General features: G+C 35.5%; 1 long non-coding RNA gene across 1 annotated transcript in view; it reads left to right on the plus strand.

Annotated features, from left to right (window-relative positions):
- The first annotated feature begins 1,773 nt into the window (after positions 1 to 1,773).
- Positions 1,774 to 23,836, plus strand: part of LOC309630727 — a 32,695-nt gene continuing 10,632 nt past the window's right edge. Inside the window, exon 1 of the long non-coding RNA XR_014245909.1 lies at positions 1,774 to 12,403. This is a non-coding gene — a long non-coding RNA (uncharacterized lncRNA). The remainder of the gene's footprint in view (positions 12,404 to 23,836) is intronic.

The following is a 23,836-nucleotide window of genomic DNA, read 5'->3' on the forward strand; positions in this document are numbered from 1 at the left end:
AGTCTATGCTCTCCTTCATACAGTGTGATGGAGCTTTGGCACAATGGACTTATGAATCTTATATTTTGTCTTTTTCTGTTCATATTTTATATTATTTAATGTTATCCTGAATATGAACTATTTTAGTATCTATCTATATTTACCACTGTCTAGCACCCTCATTCTGTAGCACCAGCAACTTGAGTTTTACATTTACCTCTTGTCTTGTTAGAAGAAAGAATGCAATGTCCCCTTTTGCCCCTAGGGCTGGCTTTCCTAGAATAAATCCATTTTACTTTTCTGGAAAGTTGGGCAGCCCATCTCTGACTGTCTAGCACATTGGTTTCTTGAGATCTGATAGAGATTGTTACGCAGCTCATCAAGGTTTACTTCCCTCAAAAGCAGAAGGTGGCAGGATGCCTTCTGTAACCTTATCTGAAAGATAGAGAGAAAAAATAATGCTTTAGGGAGTGTTAGGTTGATCATGGAAGATCCTACAATGCAGCTGTGACTTCAAGTATTAAGGCCAATGGGCTGCTCCGTGAGCATAGCAGCTCTGTGCAGTGCAGAGTGATGACAGAGACATGGCCAGGGAGGAAAGTGAGTGGAGGAAGAGCAAAAGTCATCCTACTGAGTAACCCTGACTGCCTCGGGCAGAGCCTCATTCCTCGCAAGGTGTACCTGGCTTTTCCCTGCCCCAGTTATCACGTGGGCAGAGAGGGTGTTCTCCGTGGTGTCCACACTATTCTTAGGCTTGATTCAAAGGGATCATACAGGGTCACAGAAAGTAGGTTTGGATACAGGACACTTATTTGAATTCCAAATCTGTCATTGGCTCTAGGACATTATCATTAATTTAAATATGCCATATATATATATATATATATATATACACTCTGCTAGACTATTTCACACGTTACACATTACACACATGTATATAGATAGATGTACATATTTGATTTGCTGAAAACTGAGAACAATTCGAGTGCTGGAAATTATAATAGAAATCCCTGGGAGTTCCCTGGCGGTCCAGTGGTCCAATGGTTAGGACTCGGTGCATTCACTGCCGTGGCTGGGGTTTGATCCCTGGTCAAGAAATTAAGATCCCGCAAGCCACAGGGCATGGCCAAAAGATAAACAAACAAACAAATAAATAAAATAAAATTGATTGTGGTGATGGCTGCACAACTCTGTATATATACTAAAAACCATTGCATTGTACACTTTACATGGATGAATTGTATATCAATAAAGCAGTTATAAAAAGTCTTTAAAAAAAGAAATTAGAAATCCTAGCTCTCTTTGGTGACAGTGCCAGCCCTCTAAATTTCCCTCTGTAGCTTCTTTGTCCTTCTATTCTCTACCTCTTGGAGCCACACTTTTTTGTACCGGGTGCTGCATTCATTCTCTTCTTTTAGTTGTCTTTTTTCCCCCTTTTAGGCCTGTCACATCTAAGGTCCTCTATTATTACAGTACAGAAAAATGAATTCTCTCCCTAATAATCATCTTGAATCTTCAGCAAAAATTTAGATCCTCAGTACATTCTATTAGGACAGGTTGTTCTATAATACAGCTTAGCATGTGTTTCATAGAAATGAATAAAATTAAATAAAATGTTGGAGCTTGAAGTAGTCACATTCAGTTATCTGGAAAATCCAATTGTGTAGCACACATTGATTCTATGCCATGGCAGATAGATGAGATAGTACTGTAATTGAATTAAAATGTCTACTATTAGTTTAGAAATAATGAGATTTTTAAAAATACCCTTAGAAGAAAATAGAGATATAGAAGAAAATAGAGATATATTCAAGAAGTAAAAGTCAAGAGGAGATTGAGAGAGTGTAGAAGGCAGCGACTTCTTAGTTCAGCCTATGAGACTCGAGTTTGTGGTGAGGTGGCTATTCTGTAACATTCTGACGTGAATACCTTGGACAGCGAACACCAATGTAGGGCAGGCACTTCATTCTCAGCAAGAGAGCCAACTGGAAGGATTTCAGAGAAGTCTTGGGAATGTTGGGATGGTTTATGATAACCTCCAAAGAAATTGAGAAGGTTCCACTTACTTGGTATTTTAGACTGGCCTGGTATTTAAATTGTACTTTCCATCATTTGCAAGAGACCTTTTCTAAACAAATAAACACACAAACAAAAACGAACCACACAAGTCTTTACATACTTTTTCTTTTGCTATGGCTCTAGGAACTAATTTGATTGTTGACAGATTGTCTTCGGTAGCTATACATGTTAGAGTCTTTCTTGCAGTTAATATTAATTGTGCCCTACAATGCTGATAACAATGTAATATGAAAATTCCAATGAATATATATTTAATATAACATATATATATTGAAAAAATACATATATTTTTATATATATGTAATATACATACTGAAAATAACTCAGTAAACATTTAGTAGATGCTCTTTGCCTAAGTCAAGGCTATTTTTCTCTTTCCCCCTAATCACTATTTAGTTTGGGCATCTACTCTTCCTTCATTTCATTCAGAGCCTAGCTTTAAAAGCAGACCCTGACTGGTCTAAGACCAATCCACTGTGGGTTCCAAACACTTGTAGAAAATAAATCAAATTAGTGGGACACATTATCCTGTTAAAATGTTACAGAAAAGGAAATACCAGAGTGTTTCATATAGATTAGGGTAAGGGTAAGAAAATTTCATACAAGTTTTTTTAAACAGTTCTGTATACCTATGTACTGGGCCTTGATGTAAAAACTATTTTCCTTGTCACAGTCAAAGAGTTTGAAAAACATTGGAGTGAACTAATCATCATGGTCCTGTTTCCACTGTGATTTGTTTATTTGTGGATATGCACCAGAATTTTGAACAATGGCCTCTGTGGGGAAGCTTCCTAAGTATTGTCCAGAAGAGTTTGTTCATGGATTATAGGAATCACAGGGTAAGAGACAACCCCATTTCTTTCTCTATATATTTTCATGTGCAGATAAGATAATCCGAAATTGCTACAGCATCTTTGCAAACACAAGATGAGCTGGCTTGTGGAAGAGCGAATCTTCTCAGTAGGACCAAACTGAAAGATGAAATGAACCTGACTTCTTAGTGACGTCAGTGAACTGGCAAGTGTATTCTGATGCCTTCTTACCTCTGAAGTTCTTGTTGTAAGATAATGCAGTTTTGTAACTATTTAAGCTACTTGGCTTTTGGGTTTCAATTTTTTCAGCTGAATAAATCTTAAGTGACATAACTACCATCTTGCACTTCGGTGCAAACATTGAAACTATGCCTAGTTTATTCAGTAAATTATGTGTTAAGTGACTATTATGTGTGAAGTTTTAAGTGCTGAGCATATAGCTGTGAAGAAGATAAATAAGGTGTTTGCCTTGATAAGTTATATTTAAATTATGCTGGCAAGTAATAAATAATGAAACAAATAAATGAATTTAGATTATGATTGATCTTCTAAAGGAAATAAATAGAATGACATGATAGAGTGATTTATTTGGTTAACAAGTGCTTCTTTGAGCAGGATAATAACTTTTCTGAGAAGGAAGGAGCATTAGTGCTGAGACTTGAATGAGAAGTTAGTCATAAGAAGAGTGAGGGAAAGATCATACTAAAAAGAGGGACAATACACATAATAGACTATGTTGTTAGGAGAGTGTAATCACACACTTTTTCTATTTTTAAACATTCAGTTCTGGGAAGTTTGAAATCTTGGTAAGCTTTCTATTGATCCCTTGGTAAGAACTCTAATATCTCCTGTAATGTACATGTCCAGATACTAGAATTACTGGATTATCCCTCACTAGACTAATTATCCCTTACTTTACTGGATTATCCCTTATTAGAATTGAGTCTTATTCTCTGAACAGCCAACTCAGCACCTGGACATTGGCAGGGCTCAGTGTTTGTTGACTAAATGAATTAATGAATGGAAACTCCTAGGGATATTACCCTTCTGATAATGACTGATGGCTTGTGGAAAACTCAAAGACCGTGAGAAGGTTTATTCAGTTTACCATGATCCACTGCTAGGAGAGTGTGTCGTCTAACCACAAAAAAGAACCCACAGGTATGACTATGCTATTTCTCCTTAATGAATCTCACCCAAGTTACATTATTGCATAGAAAAATAGATTGGTAAAACCCATACCAAATGTTAATGATAAATATCACTGGTTTAGGAGATGTTTTTGGTGGTTTATATAAACATGATTTTATTTTTTCTCCATTTCTGATTTGGTATATTTACATATATATTAAAGTTTGAAAGATATCACTTCTGTGTTAGAAAAGGATCTGTGCATTGAGTGTCTCACTAGTTTCTGAAACTACTTCTGGAAGAACTTCTCCTGATTTCCCTTTCTTCTCTCCATTTCTGAATAATTGATTACTCTTAGGAGTCTCCATTGTACATGTAACATGCAATTCTGAGATGACAGTGACTAAGTTTATTGTAGCCTTATATTGGCTTGTGTCCCTCACTAAATTATAAAACATTTCAATCCAAGATGTAGGTTTTATTGTATTTTTACTCCAGGGTATACCATAAGGCCAGGATACACTGAGGTCTCAATAAATCAAAATGAAAAAAAATGAAAATCAAATTCCCTGTAGAATTAAATTGTTTTATTTTTATTCTATTCACTGAACCTCACTATAGGCACTGTGGTTTCTTATCTCCATTATTGCAACAACTTTCTACCTATTTTCCCTGACTCTTCCTCCTCCATCGTTCATAACTCTTTAGTATTATCGTACAGTATAGGAGGGCTTTAGAGTTGGAAGTTTGAATTTTAGCTGTAACACGTATTGACCATGTGATCATTAGCAAATTTCTTAACCTCTCTGAGTCAGAAGATTATGACTTAAGTGGGAATTTTAAAATCTAAATACTTATCAAAATGAAAGGCATATATTGGCTCTGTGATCAGACTATTCCATTTCTTACTTCAAATACTTTACAATTCTCATTGTTACTTAATTTTATGTTTAATCACTCTCATTTCGTATGTCAAAACTCATGATAAAACTTCCGGAGTCCTCTATGTCTTAATTTTCACCTGAGTGAGAGCTTTCCTCATGGGAAGCTCTGTCCTTCTTCAGTTATGCCTGAAACCAAATGGATAAATCTATCAAATTTGGGGATTTAACTGGCAGATCCACCTGGGCAATAGACAAAAACTATGTTCTCCAATCTGACCTTTATCAGTAATGAAAGTGATTTTTGGTCCCTTTTTAAAATTTTTCAGCTTTTTCATATGTGAAGTAGGGAAAAGTATTGGTATTTACTGAAAACTTTTTGAAGATTCTAACAAGAGCTGGACTATTTACTTTTACCTGGAGTGGTGATACATATTTTAGATACTTTATCTTCCCATAGATAATAATTATTTGAAGCACTGTTTAAAAACAAACAAACAGATTCCTTTGTCCCAATTCAGACCTATAAATCAGATTTTCTAAGAGAGGCCCAATAGCCTGTTATTTAAAAGATACTCTAGGGAAGCCCTATTTTCAGGGAAGGTTTAGGAAACACTGAAATATCATATTTAATATGCACACCAAAATGGATCAAAGAAAGGTTCTTATAAGGAAAAAGAATGGAAACTATCAAGAACTGTGAAGGGTCTCAGATTATATACTACTTGCCATCTAACAAGCCCACCTTCTACAGTTTCTTGAGTGCTGGCAGAAAACACAAGACTACTGAGTCAGAGAAAAAAGGCATTTTATTACCCAGAGCAACAGTAGTAGCAAAAGTGTCAGAAATTTTCTTCTGCTGGTTCCTTAAACTTTTATTTGCAGCGAGAGTTACGTGAGGTCTGCAGAGTAGTGGAATATGTCACGGAAGAAACCTGAGCTCGCTCCAGGAGACATTCTCTCTGTCTTCCTAAGCTGTATGCTATATACCCATCCTTGAGGATTGTCTGGAACTAAAACCTCTGATCTTTTTTTTTTTTTTTTTTTTGGGTACACCACATGGCTTGCAGGCAGCTTAGTTCCCCAACCAGGGATTGAACCCAGGCCCTTGGCAGCAAAAGCTCAGAGTCCTAACCACTGGACCGCCAGGGAATTCCAAAACCTTTGCTCTTAAGATGTGTAGAAACACAGGATACCCATAGAGAATTGTCTCCCAACAAGCTGGACTATGATATTTTCAAGCAAGAGGAATAGCTTAAATAAAGGTTTAGAGAGAGGAAAGGATGGAAAATATAAAGACAACAGCAACAAAAGCTTGAGTTTTGCAGGAGACTGAAGAAGGTACAAATCATGTTTAAATTCAGAAATTGAATAATTTATGTACAGAAGTTCTGATGACTGAATTTGGTTCCTACTGCTATGACTTACAACAGAGCAAAAGCTACCCTGGAAGTATAAGACCAAGGTTAGCTACCTTCAAAGTCCATGACCAAAAATGAGTCTCTCTGTTCTCAGGTTTGAGAGACATGTAGGTCTGCATTGATTGCCTGGCAATTCAGTTCATCATACGCAACGTTCCTGAAGCTATATTATTGCATGCAAATTTCAGAAATAAAATTAAAAAATGGAATGGAATCAGAAAATGAGTTAGACCAATAACAATAGAGATATATAATTGCAAAGTTTACCAAATTAAATGTATTAAATCTTAGAAAATAATAACCTTTGAATACCTCCACAATAAAAAACAGACCTCTGGGTCTTATTATATTTCATTTTATTTTCTAGCTGGGCAACAGTAGTATAGATAAATTAGTTAACTTTTTTGTATCTAATTCTCTGAAATTTCTTACTTAGAAACCTAAATGCTTCCAGTTTTGTTTCATTGGTATCTTTCTTTTTCATCGCTGTTTACTTCACATTTTCTTATCTTGCCATATCCTGTGCCAAAAGTATTGCACATACACATTAATACATACCATCTGGAACATCCTTCTTGAGAAGAGAAAGAAGAATGTGAGGGCTGATGGATTCAATACAATCCCTGGCCAACATCTATAACACCTTCTCCCTCCAAAGAGACTTATGGGTTACAGTAGGTCTCCTTAGATTTAATCTGAGTGCCATTCACCCTCTGCCTTTTTCACAATGAAAGAGTTACTCAGACTCAAAAGGATTTCCTGGATATTTCAGGAAGTGGTGAGATTTCCACCAGACCTTTGAAGCTGAATAGCTTCAGAACTGAAGGAAAGTTTTGTCACAATCTGTGAAATGGGAAGATGTAATAGCAAAGAGGCACTGCTCAGCAATAAAGAAGTGATACTGACTGAAGTTTTCTAGCACTAGCAAAGGTTTGAATACTGTTGGATATATCTCATGAAAGATATAATATCTCAATTAGGTATACAAACACATCGTTTTACTTATTTAAATATCTTTTAAAAAGGTAGGTCTTGAAAGGTCTGTTATAAATATGTTTTTATTCCAAAGCACAGATTAAGATTCAAATACAGGTTTGCATATTCCTGATAATGGCAAAAGTAGTAGATTAAGGGTGAGGCCATATAGATTAAATTTAGTAGCTGAGAAAACCTTACGTCAATAAAGGAATTGGCATTATAGAAATGAAAATCTTTGCCCAACATTGAGGATAGACTACTAGATTAACACATATTTTATTCATCAGATAAACCTACACTTCAGTTAATATTTGCATAATTTTTCTTTAATAATTTTACAAATGAATAAAGATATTATCTTTAGTGAGTAACCTTCAGAAGTAAGGAAATATAAAAGAAAGTCTCTTTTTTTTTTCCCACATATTTACTTGGATGTAGTTCCATAAAGTAGTTGAACACACACATTATTATAATAAAGTTAGACTGAAAAAAATGGCACTTCTGAAGTCTGAACATATGCCCCAACCAGTGGCTGCCTGATTAGGAGGGATATTTTGCTGTCTAAAATATGGACTCATTCTACGAAACCTGGTCTTTTGTCGTTTTACCTGCCTTAGATGAGGGTTTAAGTTTTGGCAGGAAGATCCTTTGCTTCATATGTCAGGAATCATCCAAAAGCACTCAAGAATTCCCTCACTGATGAGGCAAGTATGAAAGTAATTGTTACTCTTCCTGGGGACAATCTTAATTGCAGTCATAGACAGTCCCATCTCCCTTCTTGAGAGGTTTGAGAAGGAATGGTTGGGTTGACAAAATGAGACAAGGTGAAGGAAAGCACTCATATCAAGGCAGGCAAAAGATTATTTCTCAGAAAGAAAGAGAATGCGAACAGTGTACCCAATCAATTGATTTCTTGCTCTTACTACCCCGTGTATTTCATCTGTAACAGCAGTTGGCACTAAAGTACCACAAACAAGCATCATGAAGCTTTTTTCATCTAAATTTTATTGCTTGGCTGGCTCATCCCCAGGAAACAAAGACAGTTCACATGAGTTAGCCATTACATTGACATTTGAATTTGGGAGGGAAGAGCCAACTGAGTGTCTCTACTGTGCAGTAAAAGAATTGCGCTGAGGCTATAAACACCCTTCAGCTAATATATGATTTGGGTAGATGTGTTATTTAAATGGAGTGGTCATTTCTCTCCTTCTCCTCTTCCTCCTTTTCCTCCTGCCCCTCCTTCCTCTTCTCTTCCCTCTCCTTCTCTTCCTACTTTTTTCTCTTCTTTGTACTGAAACTTGATGGGAAGCTAGGTATTCAAAACAGTAGTGATCCAATCAGAGAATGCCAGTCTGAATTGATTCCAATAGTGAGAAGCTACATATAGATAGTGGTAATGTCCCATCATGCCAACTTCCTCCCCTTTCTCCTCCTCCCCCTCCCTCTCCTTCTCTCCTCTTCTTTTTCCTCCTTCTCCTCTTCCTTCTACATTTGTCTTCCCTTATCCTTCATCTTCTTCTTTTGCAACAGCACCAAGGTATAACAGTTACAGAGATTATTCAAAGGAGAAAGGGGAAATGTGATTTTTGGAATCCAATTGCTTAAATTTAATTCTGATTCTATTACTTGCTACTTGTGTGACCTCAGACCAGTTATTTAACATCTGTAACCTGCAGGGGCTGAGAGTAACTATCTCATCATATTATGGAAGATTTAAATGCTCTATTATAAGTAAAGTTCTTAATGTGACCCTAGCCATAGAAATGTGGATTACACGTTAACTATCATCGTATTCTGATATTTCTTTCTGTTCTATTTTTTTTTTAATCCTGTATTTCCATTGCCTTCATAACAAGAACTTGGTCTGTTTGATTGTTTCTGCAATCTAATGGGAAAAATAACTTTACAAATATCATCATATCTTTTAGAATACGAGGGAATATTTATTTTGAAGTTGGCATGAGACACATTTCCTCCCTTAGTTAAATTTCTCTATTACACATAAATCCGAAATCTCTCTTATTGTCTAGTAACTATTACAATATGATAGACTGGAATATAGATCAGGAAACAGACATGCCATAAATACATTCAGTGTTTTCAAAGATGATAATTTTAAATGTGAAACTTGTAGAAGAAATGAAATGAAGGAAATATGAAGCTATTAAAATGGAAGAAAGCAGGAAACATTTGGATTTAATTCCATCTTGGACTCATTCCACCAAAGTTCAACATAATGCAAGTCCTGAGTAAATGTGATTGCTCTCCTCTGCCCTTGGTCTTTTAGTCTTCTTTGTACTTTTGCACCGTAGAATTATGTTAATGCCACATATATTTTAAAAGATCATGCCTTAGGCCAGTTAGTAATATTACTTATTCTTTGAGAGGTTTAAAAAAAGGAAGAGAGAAAAACAGGCTTAATTTTAGAGTCTAGATGCATCTGGAGGGTGTTGTTTAAAGCTTCAAAACACAAGAGAGCATTAAAGGGTGTTGTGTTGGCAGGATGCATTTTGATGAACCAACTCTGAACAGGAAAATGCTTTTGTAAAACACTTAAGAATGGTTTTTCCATAAAAAATCCTTTGATCTAGAGTCAAAAATGTGCCCACTAGGAAATGGGCAAAGCCAATAAGGGATGGCTATTGGGAATGAGAATCTACTTGGCAACTGTTACAGGGAACATATTGATGACTTTTATTTTTAACTATTGCTTTGCTTATGAAAAAAAGCAAATTGAGAAAATCAATTAGACAATGGATGGAAGAGTGTCACCTGTTTGAAACCATCAACTGAATTCCATAAGTTTGCATATGCAAATCAAGTATCACTTCAAATCGGAAACTAATTTTCTGAGGGACTGTAGGGAGATTAAAACCACAGTGAGAAAGAATACCCTAGAAGATGAGTACACACTGTAATTCCTAAAATTGGTTAATCTCTGAGTTTTACAAATGTTCAGGAAAAGATTTCCTAACAAAAATTGTAATACTTTCCAAATGACCTCATTTTAGAATGTTTTAAAATATATATCATTTTTACCTGTAAAGCACATAATTATTTGCTTATTTTAAAAATTATCTAGAAATTATACTTAAGATTAAGAAAAACTTAATTGTGAAGTTATTTTATAGCATATAACATATAAAATCATATCAGCTATTAAATGAGATCTAACAACTGTGAACAAATTACATTTAATATTCTTGAAATTACCCAAGTAAGACTATTTGTAATAAATAAATTTATCTTTCACCATGCTGGAATGGTGACAAACTATATGGCAATTTCGTGCAATAAGCAGTTAATGTCAAAAGACGAACATTTATCAAATGTGATAAATGTCAGTATAATAAATACTTCCAGAAATTTCTAGAAGTAATTAATTATCTGTTATATTTTGGGTGTTATGGATATGCTTGTGTGTGCATGTGTGTGAGTGTGTGTGTGCATGCTTGAATGCATTAACTCTACATAAGATAAAAATGGTTAAATGCAAGTGTAAGTTTTAAATGTTTAATTTGCTTTGCTTTGTCTGCTATATATTTTTGTTTTTAGATTGATAAGCATAGACAAATTGATGATTTTTGCTCTGTTCATAAGTAATGTAGCATAAATATATTTTTCCAGTTTTATGAAAGGATTTTCATGTGTTTTGAAAGTGGACTTCAGGATAAAAATCTAATCTTTTAATTAAAGACAAGCAACTAGATTTGGCTATAACTGTAGGATATAATATGTACTTAACTGTGCACATTAAACTATAATCTTATTGCCCTATCTGATCATAAATCTACCCTGGATTCTCCTATAAGCCTCCAAATCCCCATTGCCTTTGCAAACTCTCATTTATAGAAGAATGTGAACTAACTTAAATGATTTTTTCCATAAAAGGAGATGACATGGGAACAAAACACAAAAAATCACATAGTGATTTTATTAACTTTATTGGTGCAATTAATATTACCCTATTTTATGCTGTTTTCTTATCTCTTGACCTAAGAAAATTTAACTCCCGATCAATTGAATCTTTATGACTTTTTTAGTCAAATATTTTTAATAAAATGTCAATTACCCAATCTTGATAATTGACACGTCTGCTATTATCACAGATCCTTCTGTTGAAGGATTAATACAGACATAACGTGACACTGAACACATGAGTATTTGACCATTAGGAAAGCATAATCTTTTGCAATTTTTTCTCCACCTATTTGTCAACTATATCTAATTGATTATCCCCCTGTAACATTTTATTCTGTTTGTGAAACCCTGTTCTTAACCATCTTCCTCTTCCAAGGGCATATAAATTTTGAAATCGATGGCATAGCTTGTATGGCACACATAAAATTGATAGCCTTCCTTTCTGATATTAGCATAATCTGCCAATTTATTATGAACGAGTGAATGACATGCTTGCGATTAGAACTGGTCATGAAAGGTCCCTTGAAAACTTATTGATGGTGTGTGAGACGTGCTTTTTAATTAAAATGTAGGACTGGGTTGCTAGCCAAACACCCTTTTCTCTTTACTCATCACATTTATTGAGTCATGTATTTGTTTATTTATATTATTTTAAATTAACAAGGGTGAGTCAGTGTAGGGTACAGAAGGCATGTCCCAGAGGGGGAAAAAAAAAAACACAAAATAGCATGATCTTTTTTTTTCAGGGTGAGCAAAAGTACATTGCCTGGAAAAATACTGTAAAAAGATATGAACACTAAAAATGATTACTTGGATGAGATAAATTTTTACCAGGATTACGAGTCATTTTATTATTCTCCACTAATGCCAGCTCAATTGTTTCAAGTGAGGTGGGTTTTCTCACTTTCACCCGCTTTTCTTTCACAAAGTTAGAACTTAAGCAAGAGATCCCCAGCCCTGATTGCACAATATCCCTGGGGTTATTGTGATCTCAAAGGATGTTGTGAAATTCTCAAGGCGAAATTAATTGCAACGTGACTTAGTTTTTTCAACTGAAATGTGTACCATAAAGCAGCCCTAAGAGGAGGTTTGGTGGATGAAGAGGGTGGTGAGGAATCCAACAAACGATTACAGGGTGTCAGCACTGCAGGACTCGGGTGGCTGGCCACGACTTCTACTTTCATCCCACAGACATCTGCGGGTGAGGGCACGAGATGAAAAGCTATGCATCTTCTCTGTAATTTATATTGCCACAAAATTCCACCGTGGCCACACTATTCAGTCCCAGAGAGCTCACACGTACTTTTGTTTGCTCAGAAGAGTTTCCAAAAGACATAAGTATGCACTCTTCTTACTGTGAAAGAGGGTCTTGCTGTGAGTTAGGGTCCGTTTTTTTGTTTGATTTGGCTTGTTTGTTTCAGAAGACAGTATCTGACTTCTAGGCACCTCATTTTATTTTTAGGCTTGACAGACCTTGTTTTAAAATCTGTCTTTTCCAGTAACATGAATTGGATATGTTAAGGAATGAGTTCCTCGTATGTAACATGGGCCAGCACCTACCTCCTAGGACTGGTGTGAGAAAAGTGTTTTAAATACTCGGACAAAATGCTGTCTGGATAGAAGAAACTCCACAAAGATCAGGCCTTAGTGGTTTCCTAATTAGAATATCTCAATTAGAGCTGCCATTTCCACTTGCCTTTGCTGCCCTGAGTTTATCTTCTCTCTGGTTTTACTACAAGTTCTAGGTCACTCACAAATGGAGTCACTCTTTCATTTATCAGCTCTAACCACATATTTCATGAGGTTGCTTTGTTTTCATAGAAGGCAAAACCTGGAAAATGTCCTTCAGGGTCAAATAGTTCAACCTCCCCATTTTTATGGCTGAAAGGAACTAACATTCAGTCGAATTTCACAGTTTTCCAATTAATGTTCAGGAACAATTAGTGAAACACGTGATACTAAACTCCTATTCTCTAGAGCAGACCCAGTCTCGGGCCTTTGCTATATCACCCATCACTTCTTTACATAATGATGTTTTTATTTTAAAGACCTATCACTGTACTTATGAATAAGTGAGGGTGGAACTTTGTGAAAACGTAGAACTATTTCTTTAATTGCTGTAACTAAATTTGACATTTGCTTTCACAGTCAGTTATTGTGAAGAGCTGATTTCATACAGCAATAACACAAAATGTCTTTTGACACCACAGTCAGTGAGCTGTAAATTTGCAACTTTAAGATGGGTGCTAAGCAGACAAAGCGAATTGAGTCACTAACAAGACACGAAGTAGATCCAGTTGTAAATAAGACAAACTGAAAAACTAAGGTTTTGCCCCTGGTACCATCTCTGGCTTGTTTTCGGTTTTAGGGAGTGATTAAAAAGAATTAAAAACGATGTTTGTAAACAGAGGAGAATATACTCAACCTTTAGGTGTGATCAGCTAAACATGAATTATTTGGTGGAGGTATTTTATGGAATGATAAGGAGTAGATCAGAGCTATTTTTTTTTTTTTTAAAGAAATTCACGTTCTTTTATTTATTTATTTATTTATTTATGACTGTGTTGAGTCTTCGTTTCTGTGCGAGGGCTTTCTCTAGTTGCGGCAAGTGGGGACCACTCTTCATCGCGGTGCGCGGGCCTCTCACCATCGCGGCCTCTCTTGTTGCGGAGCACAGGCTCCAGACGCGCAGGCTCAGTAATTGCGGCTCATGGGCCCAGTTGCTCCGCGGCATGTGGGATCTTCCCAGACCAGGGCTCGAACCCGCATCCCCTGCATTGGCAGGCAGATTCTCAACCACTGCGCCACCAGGGAAGCCGGATCAGAGCCATTTAATGGAGTGATACTGTTGCTCAGGTGGCCACCGTAGCTGGCATACTGATCTTTATCAAAACCCTTCTGTGTCTCTGTGTCCTGGGTCTTATGAAGAAGAGCAACTTTCTTGTGCTTTATGATTATGTTGCATCATACTTATTATTGACATCAGTTCAATACCCCTGCAAAAATCCAGTTATAAGATGTTACAGTAAAATGAAATCAGCACACAAGTCTCAGTTCAGGAAGAATAGGTAAGTTGTACTCATGCAAGTCAATTCTATTCTTCCTGAAATTTGGCTGCTTGAATTCTTCAGGCTGACTGGATTCCCTATCATAAGATTCCTTGGGTAGCTTTGCATCATTTCCAACAATTGCCCAGATCTTCTGCTCATTTTCCTTCATTTTCTAGATTCATAGATCTGAGTGTATGGCTTATGAATTGTGGTCATGCACTATGGTTTATGACTAAGGATGTAATGATTTTTGACTTTTTTTTTCCATTTGCACAAAATTAAATTACAGTGGCTCTTTCTTCAATTTCTCATTGAGAAAAGATCTTATATGCATTTTTTAAAATTCTGAACTTTAAAAGTACTGACAGTCTACTTAAGTATACTTTGTACAGACCAAACTATAGTGACTTCAAACTTAGTCTCTAGTTTTACAATAAACTGACATGAGTAAAAGATGTCAGCATGTAATGTAGAATATTGCTAAAATCCCTGGGCTCAATGTTTGTTTAGAAGGGAGCCCAGGAGATGAGATGTCTTTTGAAAGACAAATCCTTATATAGTACATCCCATAATATTGTTTCTCTTATGCTCCTGTAAATTTCCCCTTGTGAATTTCAGTCTGTCCTACTTGATATCACCAAACACTTTTTCTTGATGTAAGACTGTGTGGTAGGGAAGGAACATGGACTTTGGCATCAGAATGGCCTGGATCTGATCCTAAGCTCTGCTCAAACTATTTCTGTGACTTTGGACAAGTTATTTAACCTCTTTAAATCTCAGTTACGTAATCTGTGAGGTGGAGACTTGATTCTTACACTTTAGGGCTGCTTAATGTCAAGTAAAAAGATGTTTGTGCAGCACCAAGGGAGAGACACCAAATCAGTTGTAGCACTAGCCCTGTTATATTATTATTATTATTATTATTATTGACGTGGACCATTTTCAAAGTCTTTATTGAATTTGCCACGACATTGCTTATGTTTTATGTCCTGGCCCTTAGGCCGTGAAGCATGTGGGATCCCAGCTCCCTGACCAGGGATTGAACCCGCATCCCCCATATTGGAAGGCAAAGTCTCAACCACTGGACCACCAGGGAAGTCCCCCTGTTAGATTATTGGAAAGTCTATAGCACTAAGATGTACGAACTTGAGTAAATCTTTTTACCATTTTTGGCCTCAAAACATTCATTCAGCTTTTCATTAAATAATAATTTATTGAACAACTCACCCACGGTTATAGAAAAGAATACTAGCAGTAATTAAGGCAGCTATATTTCCTCTTTCTATTAATAGTAGAAAATAAATTTTTAAAAATTTATTTATTTTATAAATAGGGATATAACATGACAAGCACTGGTCTAAGCACTTTACAAATAATACCTCATCCAAATCTCATAGTAACTCTATGAGTAAGGTATTATTCTTCTTATTTACACATGAGGAAGTGACCAGAGGACTTTAGTAATGTGTCTAAGGCTACAAGGCTAGTGGTGGAAACAGAATAGCCTGGCTTCTGAGTCCTTGCTGTTAATCACTATTACACCCATGCTGTTTCTCCATTAAGAAAAATGTTTTAAAAGAAGTAACTGAATCTGATTAGTTCAAATTGTTCTAAGCGATATGAAGGAGATGCACAAAGTGCTATAAAATGAGAACACCAAAATCTGTCAACAAATCACTTCTTAAGACCCTATTTTACTCTATACTCCATGGAGTCCACGATTCCTTGAGTCTCCTTAATTGAGCTCTTCTCACTATTGACGATTCATTACTAATTGGGAATTGAACAACTACCGCTCTGACAACTTACGTGCTGGATTTTCTGCAAAGAAAAAATAAATGGCCTAAGTAATTATTTTTAAATATTATAATGGAAATGTTACATTAATTTAGAAAAACACGGTCCAGTTCATTTCTATTCTTCAAACTCAAAATCTCACTTATAAAAACATTCTCTTTGTAACTGAATGGTACAACACTTTTAAGCAGTTACCCAAAAAAGCTAATCAGACGTGCTGTGACTGTTGCGAACATATTTGGTAGTAAGGCCTTGCCCTAGTCTGATGGAACCAGTGCCAGGAAAGAAATGTCACTCTAGATCGAATCACAAGAAAAGTAGCCAAGGCTGTTTTTTTCATTATCTTGTGAGTTTAAACAGTTATTTTGTTATTGATATGTTAGAGGTGACTTTTAACAGAAAAGAAAATTGATCTTTGACAGAAAGTAAACTCCTTGACAACAAAATACGTGTCTATCTGATTCACTGCCCTATGTACTATGCCTAGAGCAGTACCAGGCACATAGTAGGTGCTCAGTAAGCATCAGTAGAATGTTGAATTTTGAAGAGATATCTTTTTGGTTACATCAATACTAGTCAACCAAAGTAGTCTTAATGGAATGCAGCATGATGTGGTTAAATTTTAGCCACTACTTCAGGATTCTAGTCCAAGCTTTGCCACCAACTTGGTTTGTGATCTGGAGTGAACCACTTCATCTCCCTGTTTCTCTCCTTCCCCAGATATGAAATATCCATCTTACCTCCCAAAATGCAGAGGAAAACATCCTTTTTGTGACTTGTTCTCAATTTTAGCTTGCCAGGGGCTTATAACTTTATTTTTGACTTCAATTAATATCTTTGTCTTGCGGTAGTAGGAAGAGAAACATAATGATGTACAAGCAAAACCAAATATGCCAAAAGAATGCATGCATATTCCCTCTGGAAAGAGTAGTTGAAGGTTTCACATGGTGAGCAAAAAACCCCAACTGATTAACTCTGCCCCTGATTAGAACGCTGACTCACCATATGACTAAACACACATCAGATACTTGTCTTGGGCTAACCCTGGTTGACTCATAATCTGTGGTTTAAGATGAAGATCTGGCTACATTTGATCTTGTCCTTGCAAGAATTTCAGAGAAGATAATACCCCCTGTGCCAGCAGAATCAACTTGACTGCCACAGAGGATGTACCCAGCACCCATTATTCTGATTCGTTGGAGAAGAAGTTACAACAATAGCAATAGGGTGTAAAATATCACTTTCAAATTTGCACCTAGGGCTGCAGAAGCCAACAGAACTTATACTCAGTTGTGTAGCTTTGAAGGAATAATCATCTGAAAGCATAATATACACTTTAAGAAAATAATCTACTTTCCCATAACGTTAGACACAGAAAATGAAATGTCAAAGAGAAATCACTTCTCTTCTGATTTTATAACCACTTTCTACTTCTGATTTTTATACTGCTGCAGACTGTAATATTTAGAAGCAGAAACTGAGCAGAGTTTGGTGTGAAGAATATTTATCTAGAATCAAAACCTGGGGAAGGAAGGCTCCAGCAGAACAACTGAGCAAAGGGAAAAGTCAAACTTTGAGGCAAGCCCAACAAAGCTTTGGCCAAGCACATGGAGAGCCCTGAAGTACATGTGGTCTGTCAAGACTTGTCCCTCAGTGAGTCAAAATGACTGGATTTTGGCAACCCCCCAGAGCTCAATTCCTGGATATGGGCTGCCCCAGGAACGGTGTGACCTCAGGTAGGGGCCCTCTGTTGCTGAGGAGGACCCTGAAGATGCTGACCGCTGGAGACTGATTGTAGTCAACACCATCATAAGCAGGCAACAGTCCTTCTTTGAAGGGAATGTGGGGGATGAGTCTCCCGTACCATGCATATCAAATAGTGAATAATCTTTAAGGAGGAAAAGGCAGAGTATGGCCAAATTTCTATGACCCAAATGTCATCACCTGAGAATAAAAATCCTATTAAATAATTTAGTATGAATGTCGACCTGGGAAGCTGGCATGAACCTTACTTTCTGTAACCGACAAATCTCTTGAGGGCAAGGACTACATCTCTGAACTGTGTGTTTTATTCCAAAATAGATTAAAGAATCATTAAACACTTATCTAGCAGTGAGCTGGCTCTTCTAATTGGCCATTTCTCCATGATAAGGGTATGACCTTATGCCTCCCTTGTTAGAATTTTCTGTAGATGAAAATCTTAACTTTAATGTGTGTGTATACATTAAATACATAGAAATATAATCTAAATATATATAAACATATGTATATGAATTCACACACATATATCACTCACAAATTATAAACTATAATCATTAGTGATGTAATAGCAATATCTCTTTGGAAATCTTTTTCATAGCTTATATCAAGTATCTCAATCATAAGACATAAACTCACTACCCTACTTGCACTTCACTATTTAATTCTTACATGTAATAAACTCTGATTTTCTTAGAGACATGTCAATATACAGGATGTTTTTATCTAAGACATATGAATGGTATCATTAAGTATACAGAATTTTTTTAGAGTCATGAGTACCTAAGTATGATCAAATATCTCTCTTAGTTATTAACATTTTTTCACGGAATTCCTCCATGGCACAGGACAAGGCAGGAATTAAAACACACACACACGTGCACACACACACACACACACACACTTTGACCAAATATTTTCATTGGTTAAATTCCTCTAGAGAAGCTAGACCACTCAAAGCACACTTTTTTTCATCAATTCCTTCCACTCCATTCTCACCACTAATGCCTTAATTTAGGCCTGCGTCAAATCTTGCATGAGCTCTTGTCAGACCTTCCTAATTTATTTCCACATCTTCAGTCATACTACATTACTACCATTTTTTTACACTACGAGCAATAGTCTTTCTAAAACACAAAGCTGAACATTTTTTTTAATAGATCTTTATTGGAGTATAATTGCTTAACAATACTGTGTTAGTTTCTGTTGCACAACAGAGTGAATCAGCCATATGCATACACATGTCCCCATATCCCCTCCCTCTTGAGCCTCCCTCCCATCCTCCCTATCCCACCTCTCTAGGTCATTGCAAAGCACCCAGATGATCTCCCTGTGCTATGCTGCTGCTTCCCACCAGCCAACTGTTTCACATTCGGTAGTGTATATATGTCGATGCTACTCTCACTTCGCCCCAGCTTCGCCCTCCCACCCCATGTCCTCAAGTCCATTCTCTATGTCCACCTCTTTATTCCTGCCCTGCAACTACCTAACACCATATACAAAAATAAACTCCAAATGGATTAAAGACTTAAATGAACATTTCTTTTTTTTTGCCTTTTGCCTTTCTATAGCTTCCCATTGCCACAGAAGTCACTTTCAAACTTTGAGAAACAACTCCTTTCACTAAAGACAAAAAAATCTTTAGAACAGACCTTTTGCAAAGGCAGATATGCACACAGGCATGGGCACACGTGTACTGTATTCGATATGCTATAAAAATAGATAAAATGAGAAATAATCCAGAAGAGAAAAATAAATGAAATTAGGTGTTCTACTATGTCTTACATGTTCCTTTTTATACATTTAATTTTGCTGCTTAAACAAAGGAAAAAAAAATTTCCCTGATCATTTGTAGTTATAAGCTGAGATTCGTTCAGGTCTCCAGCCACATTCTTAGAACTTGAATAGTCCAAAAATTAGTTTAAAGGGGTCTCAGACTATGAGTGCAACCCAGATTACTGGAAGAGTAAAAAGTATATCTCTCTGGAAGAACCCCTTTAATCCCAGGCTTCAGATATTTCTCAGATAATGTTCCAAGGAAGAGGAGCCACTCACATTCAAGAAGCACTGAACAAGTAAGGAAACATGGCATAATAAAGAAGAAATACCAGAGACAATTTACATAGATCTGCAAAATTTTGGATAGTAGATAATTAGACACAGATTGTGAATTGACAATATTTGACAGTTTAAAGAGATAAAATAAGAGCTTTAAAATACAGATGTGAAAAAAAAATTACATTTCCAAATAACAAATAGAACTTCTGGAAACTGGCAACAACAATATTTAAAATTAAAAATGTAATGAATGTGTTTAATAGCATATTGCACAAAGTTGAAGAGAACACTGTTGAACTGAAATGAATATATAAGGAATTTATCTAAAATGCAACAACTCTAAACTTAAACAGAGATTCATAAATGTGGCACCTAAAATAAATAAGATATTTGAAAACTGCATTAAAAGACAAGGCAGATATTGCAAAGTGTTTGAGCTACAGCTAGAGTTTTAGAAGGCTAGCAGAGAAAGGGATTACAAAATATCCAAAGAGGTAATGGCATAGAATTGTCTTGAATTGATCGTAGGCACAGATTTACATAGTGATGAAGCCTAACAAACACCAAGCAGGATGAAGAAAAATCAATTTTCCCCTAGACACTTCAAAGCTGCATAACGCAAAAGGCATAGAGGAGATCTTAAATGGCATACAGGCACTTACAAAGGAAAGGTAATTATACTGACGTTCGACCTCCCATAGGCAACATATAAAATTGGAAGATGGCTTTAATAATTGAAGAGAAAAGGGCTTCCCTGGTGGCACAGTGGTTGAGAATCTGCCTGCTAATTCAGGGGACACAGGTTTGAGCCCTGGTCTGGGAAGATTCCACATGCCGCGGAGCAACTGGGCCCGTGAGCCACAACTACTGAGCCTGCGCGTCTGGAGCCTGTGCTCCGCAACAAGAGAGGCCGCGATAGTGAGAGGCCCGCGCACCGCGATGAAGAGTGGCCCCCGCTTGCCGCAACTAGAGAAAGCCCTTGCATAGAAACGAAGACCCAACACAGCCAAAAATAAATAAATATAAATAAATAAATAAATAAAAATTTAAAAAAAAGAGAAAAGAAATGTCTGCTTTGAATATTGTTCTCCCCTAAATCTTTCAAAAGCAAGGGCAAAGTTAAGACATTTTCAGAAAAAACAAAAACAAAACCCAAGACAACTAACAGAGTTTGTAACCAGCAGGTTGACACCAAAGGAAATTCTGAGGCTTGTACCTTAAACCAGGAAAAGTAATTCTAGATGAAAAGTCTGCAGTACGAGAATGAATGAAGGGAAATAATTAAATATATGGGTACATGTAAATAAACTTTGACAGTATAAAGCTCTAATAATAATGCATGCATAATGATTTACACATATAAGTGGAGATTAAAACAAGAAGATAATACTAAAATATGTGACAACATTAGCATATTTATGAGTTGCATAAGTGGAGTTAAATTGTTCTAAGTTTCTGCTATTGTTTGGGAGTAGGATAAGAGTACTGATTTACTATAAACATCAATAAATTTAAGTGTTAAGGTATCTCAGGTAATCATTAAAGGTAGAGCACATATTTTACAAGACAGTGGACAGAAAAAATGGAAAAAGTAAAAAATACTCTTAAATCAAAAGGAAGTAAAAAAGAAAAGTATAGTTTGTATAGAAAAGGTGATAAAAGTAGCAAAAGATAATATGGTACAAATAGACACACACATATTTGCATATATATTTGTGCATGTATGTGTGTTTGTGTGAATATATATTGTAAATAAATAAATATATTTTTGATAAATATATATATTTTCAATAACGTTAAATGAACTAAATGGTACCACTTAACATAATATTTTCAGACTTGAGTAATAACAATCCTTCTTCAAAATATCAGTGCAAAGGTGATGTTTATAAGACATTTATTTTAAATATAAAGATATTAAACAGTAGAAAGTAACAAAATGAGAACAGATATAGGAGGGAAATTCTAATCAAAAGAAATCTGATAAAACATTATAAATATTTTTTTAAACTTTAAATATTATGAGGTAAAGAGAATCACTTCACAAAGATGTTATGTGATAGATGAGAAGTATATAACAATTTTTAATTTAAACAAAACAAAAAAAAGATTCAAAATATTTAAAGGCAAAAATTTACATAACTTTAATGACAAATGAACTAATGCATAATTATTGAAGATATCCAGATGCCTTTTTCAGTAACTGATCATTAGCGTAGTCAAAAAAAAAAAAAAAGCACTAAGGATATAAAGTTATACAATATTTAAGTAAAGTTAACAAGCTTCATCTAATAGAGATATATATATAGAATGCTTTACCCAACATTTGCAGTATACATATTCTTTTCAAGCACACACACAGAATATTAATAAGCACAGACCATATGGACCATAGACAGGACCATAAAACACATTTCAACAAGTTCCAAAGGATAGCTATTATACAGAATATATTCTCTTACTTTCCCAAACATATATGAACTATCCTTCCACTGAAAATCTACATCATCTTGTGCTTTTGTTTTGCAATTACAATTCGTCTTGTTTTATATTATTTAATTCTGCATTTCTCTCATCATCATTTTTTTCACCTATCCCCTGCCCTACTTCTTAGATTGTGAACTTTCTGTTGTTAGGGTCTATGTTTTTCTCATGTTGGCATTCCTGTTAATTCCTAATACAGTGCTTGGTACTCAGTCAAGGCAGTAAATAATGTGTATTTGTCTAATTTAATTTAAGTTTTGTAGGATGAACAACCACAGCCAGATCTATGTCTGTAGAACTCTGTGTAGTCAGTTATTCTCAGCATTTCTGTGAGAGAGGAGACATTTGGGTACCAGAAGACCAATGATATTTATAGTATGAGCTTTGAGATTTCTGACTCTACTGTTGCCTAAATATATCTCATCAGGACATGTTGGTTTTGTTCTTATCTCCTTTAGTTACCTGAAGTGTAATATATATAACCTCCTTACAAAAACGATTTCTGTAATTCTAGTGTTTGGAGGACATTACAATCACTAATTTAGCTGAATTAATAGTATAAGATGTTTAAGGTAATACCCCAGAAAAAAAGAAAAGGATGTATATTTCATATTTGTTTATAGTAGATAGTGTCTGAGATCCAATTCACAACAAATTTCATGGCTACATCATAAATATCTCTAAATAGGATAGCTAAATGAAATATTTCAAAGATACAGCAAAGTATAGAGTATAACAATTTGTCAAATCATAGCTTATTTCAATATTAGCATCACATATTTTGACGCCAACAGATATCACAGATGTAGCAGAAGACCATGATTTGTCCTCACCCATCAAATAAGGTCTCTTTGTTAGAAACTCTGACTCTGTTTTAACTACAGGAATCTAAATAATACTACTGTAATACACCCTGGAACTATAACACGTTATTAAAAGCTATAATAGATCAAAAAATCTTCCTTAGCCTAAGGAGAGTGTTAGATATCTATTTAATATACTTAAAAAGCCCATTGCTTGATTGTGACCATTCATATATTTTTTAAAATCACCAGCCTCTATCTAAATACTCACCCTCTTATTTTGGGGGAAATATGTCTATAATTTAATTATAGAACTGTAAGAATGTAAAGATCAAGAAAATGTTTGGAGAGTTGGCTGTGAACACAGTACTCAATTTCATATATTGGAGATGACGTTATTAAAGCTCAATAAATAATATGCTCTCTGTATGTGTCAAATTGGGTATGTAAAAGGGTAGAGCTATGCCCATGGAAAAAGTATATACATAATTTACTAAAAGTGAAATAGGCTTGCACTAATCTTATTTTCCACATCACAGTCATTTGCTTTTAGCATATTGTGTCACACATCATAACTAGCACTCATCTCTGAAACCCTAATGGAAGATCACGACCATGCCAGGGAATAAAGAAAATTAAAAATTCATTGCAGCCCATCAAGGCTAAAACTGTTCCAAAAACGTC

The sequence above is a fragment of the Balaenoptera borealis genome (assembly GCF_965194805.1).
Source record: "Balaenoptera borealis genome assembly, chromosome: 6".
NCBI classification, from domain to species: domain Eukaryota; kingdom Metazoa; phylum Chordata; class Mammalia; order Artiodactyla; family Balaenopteridae; genus Balaenoptera; species Balaenoptera borealis.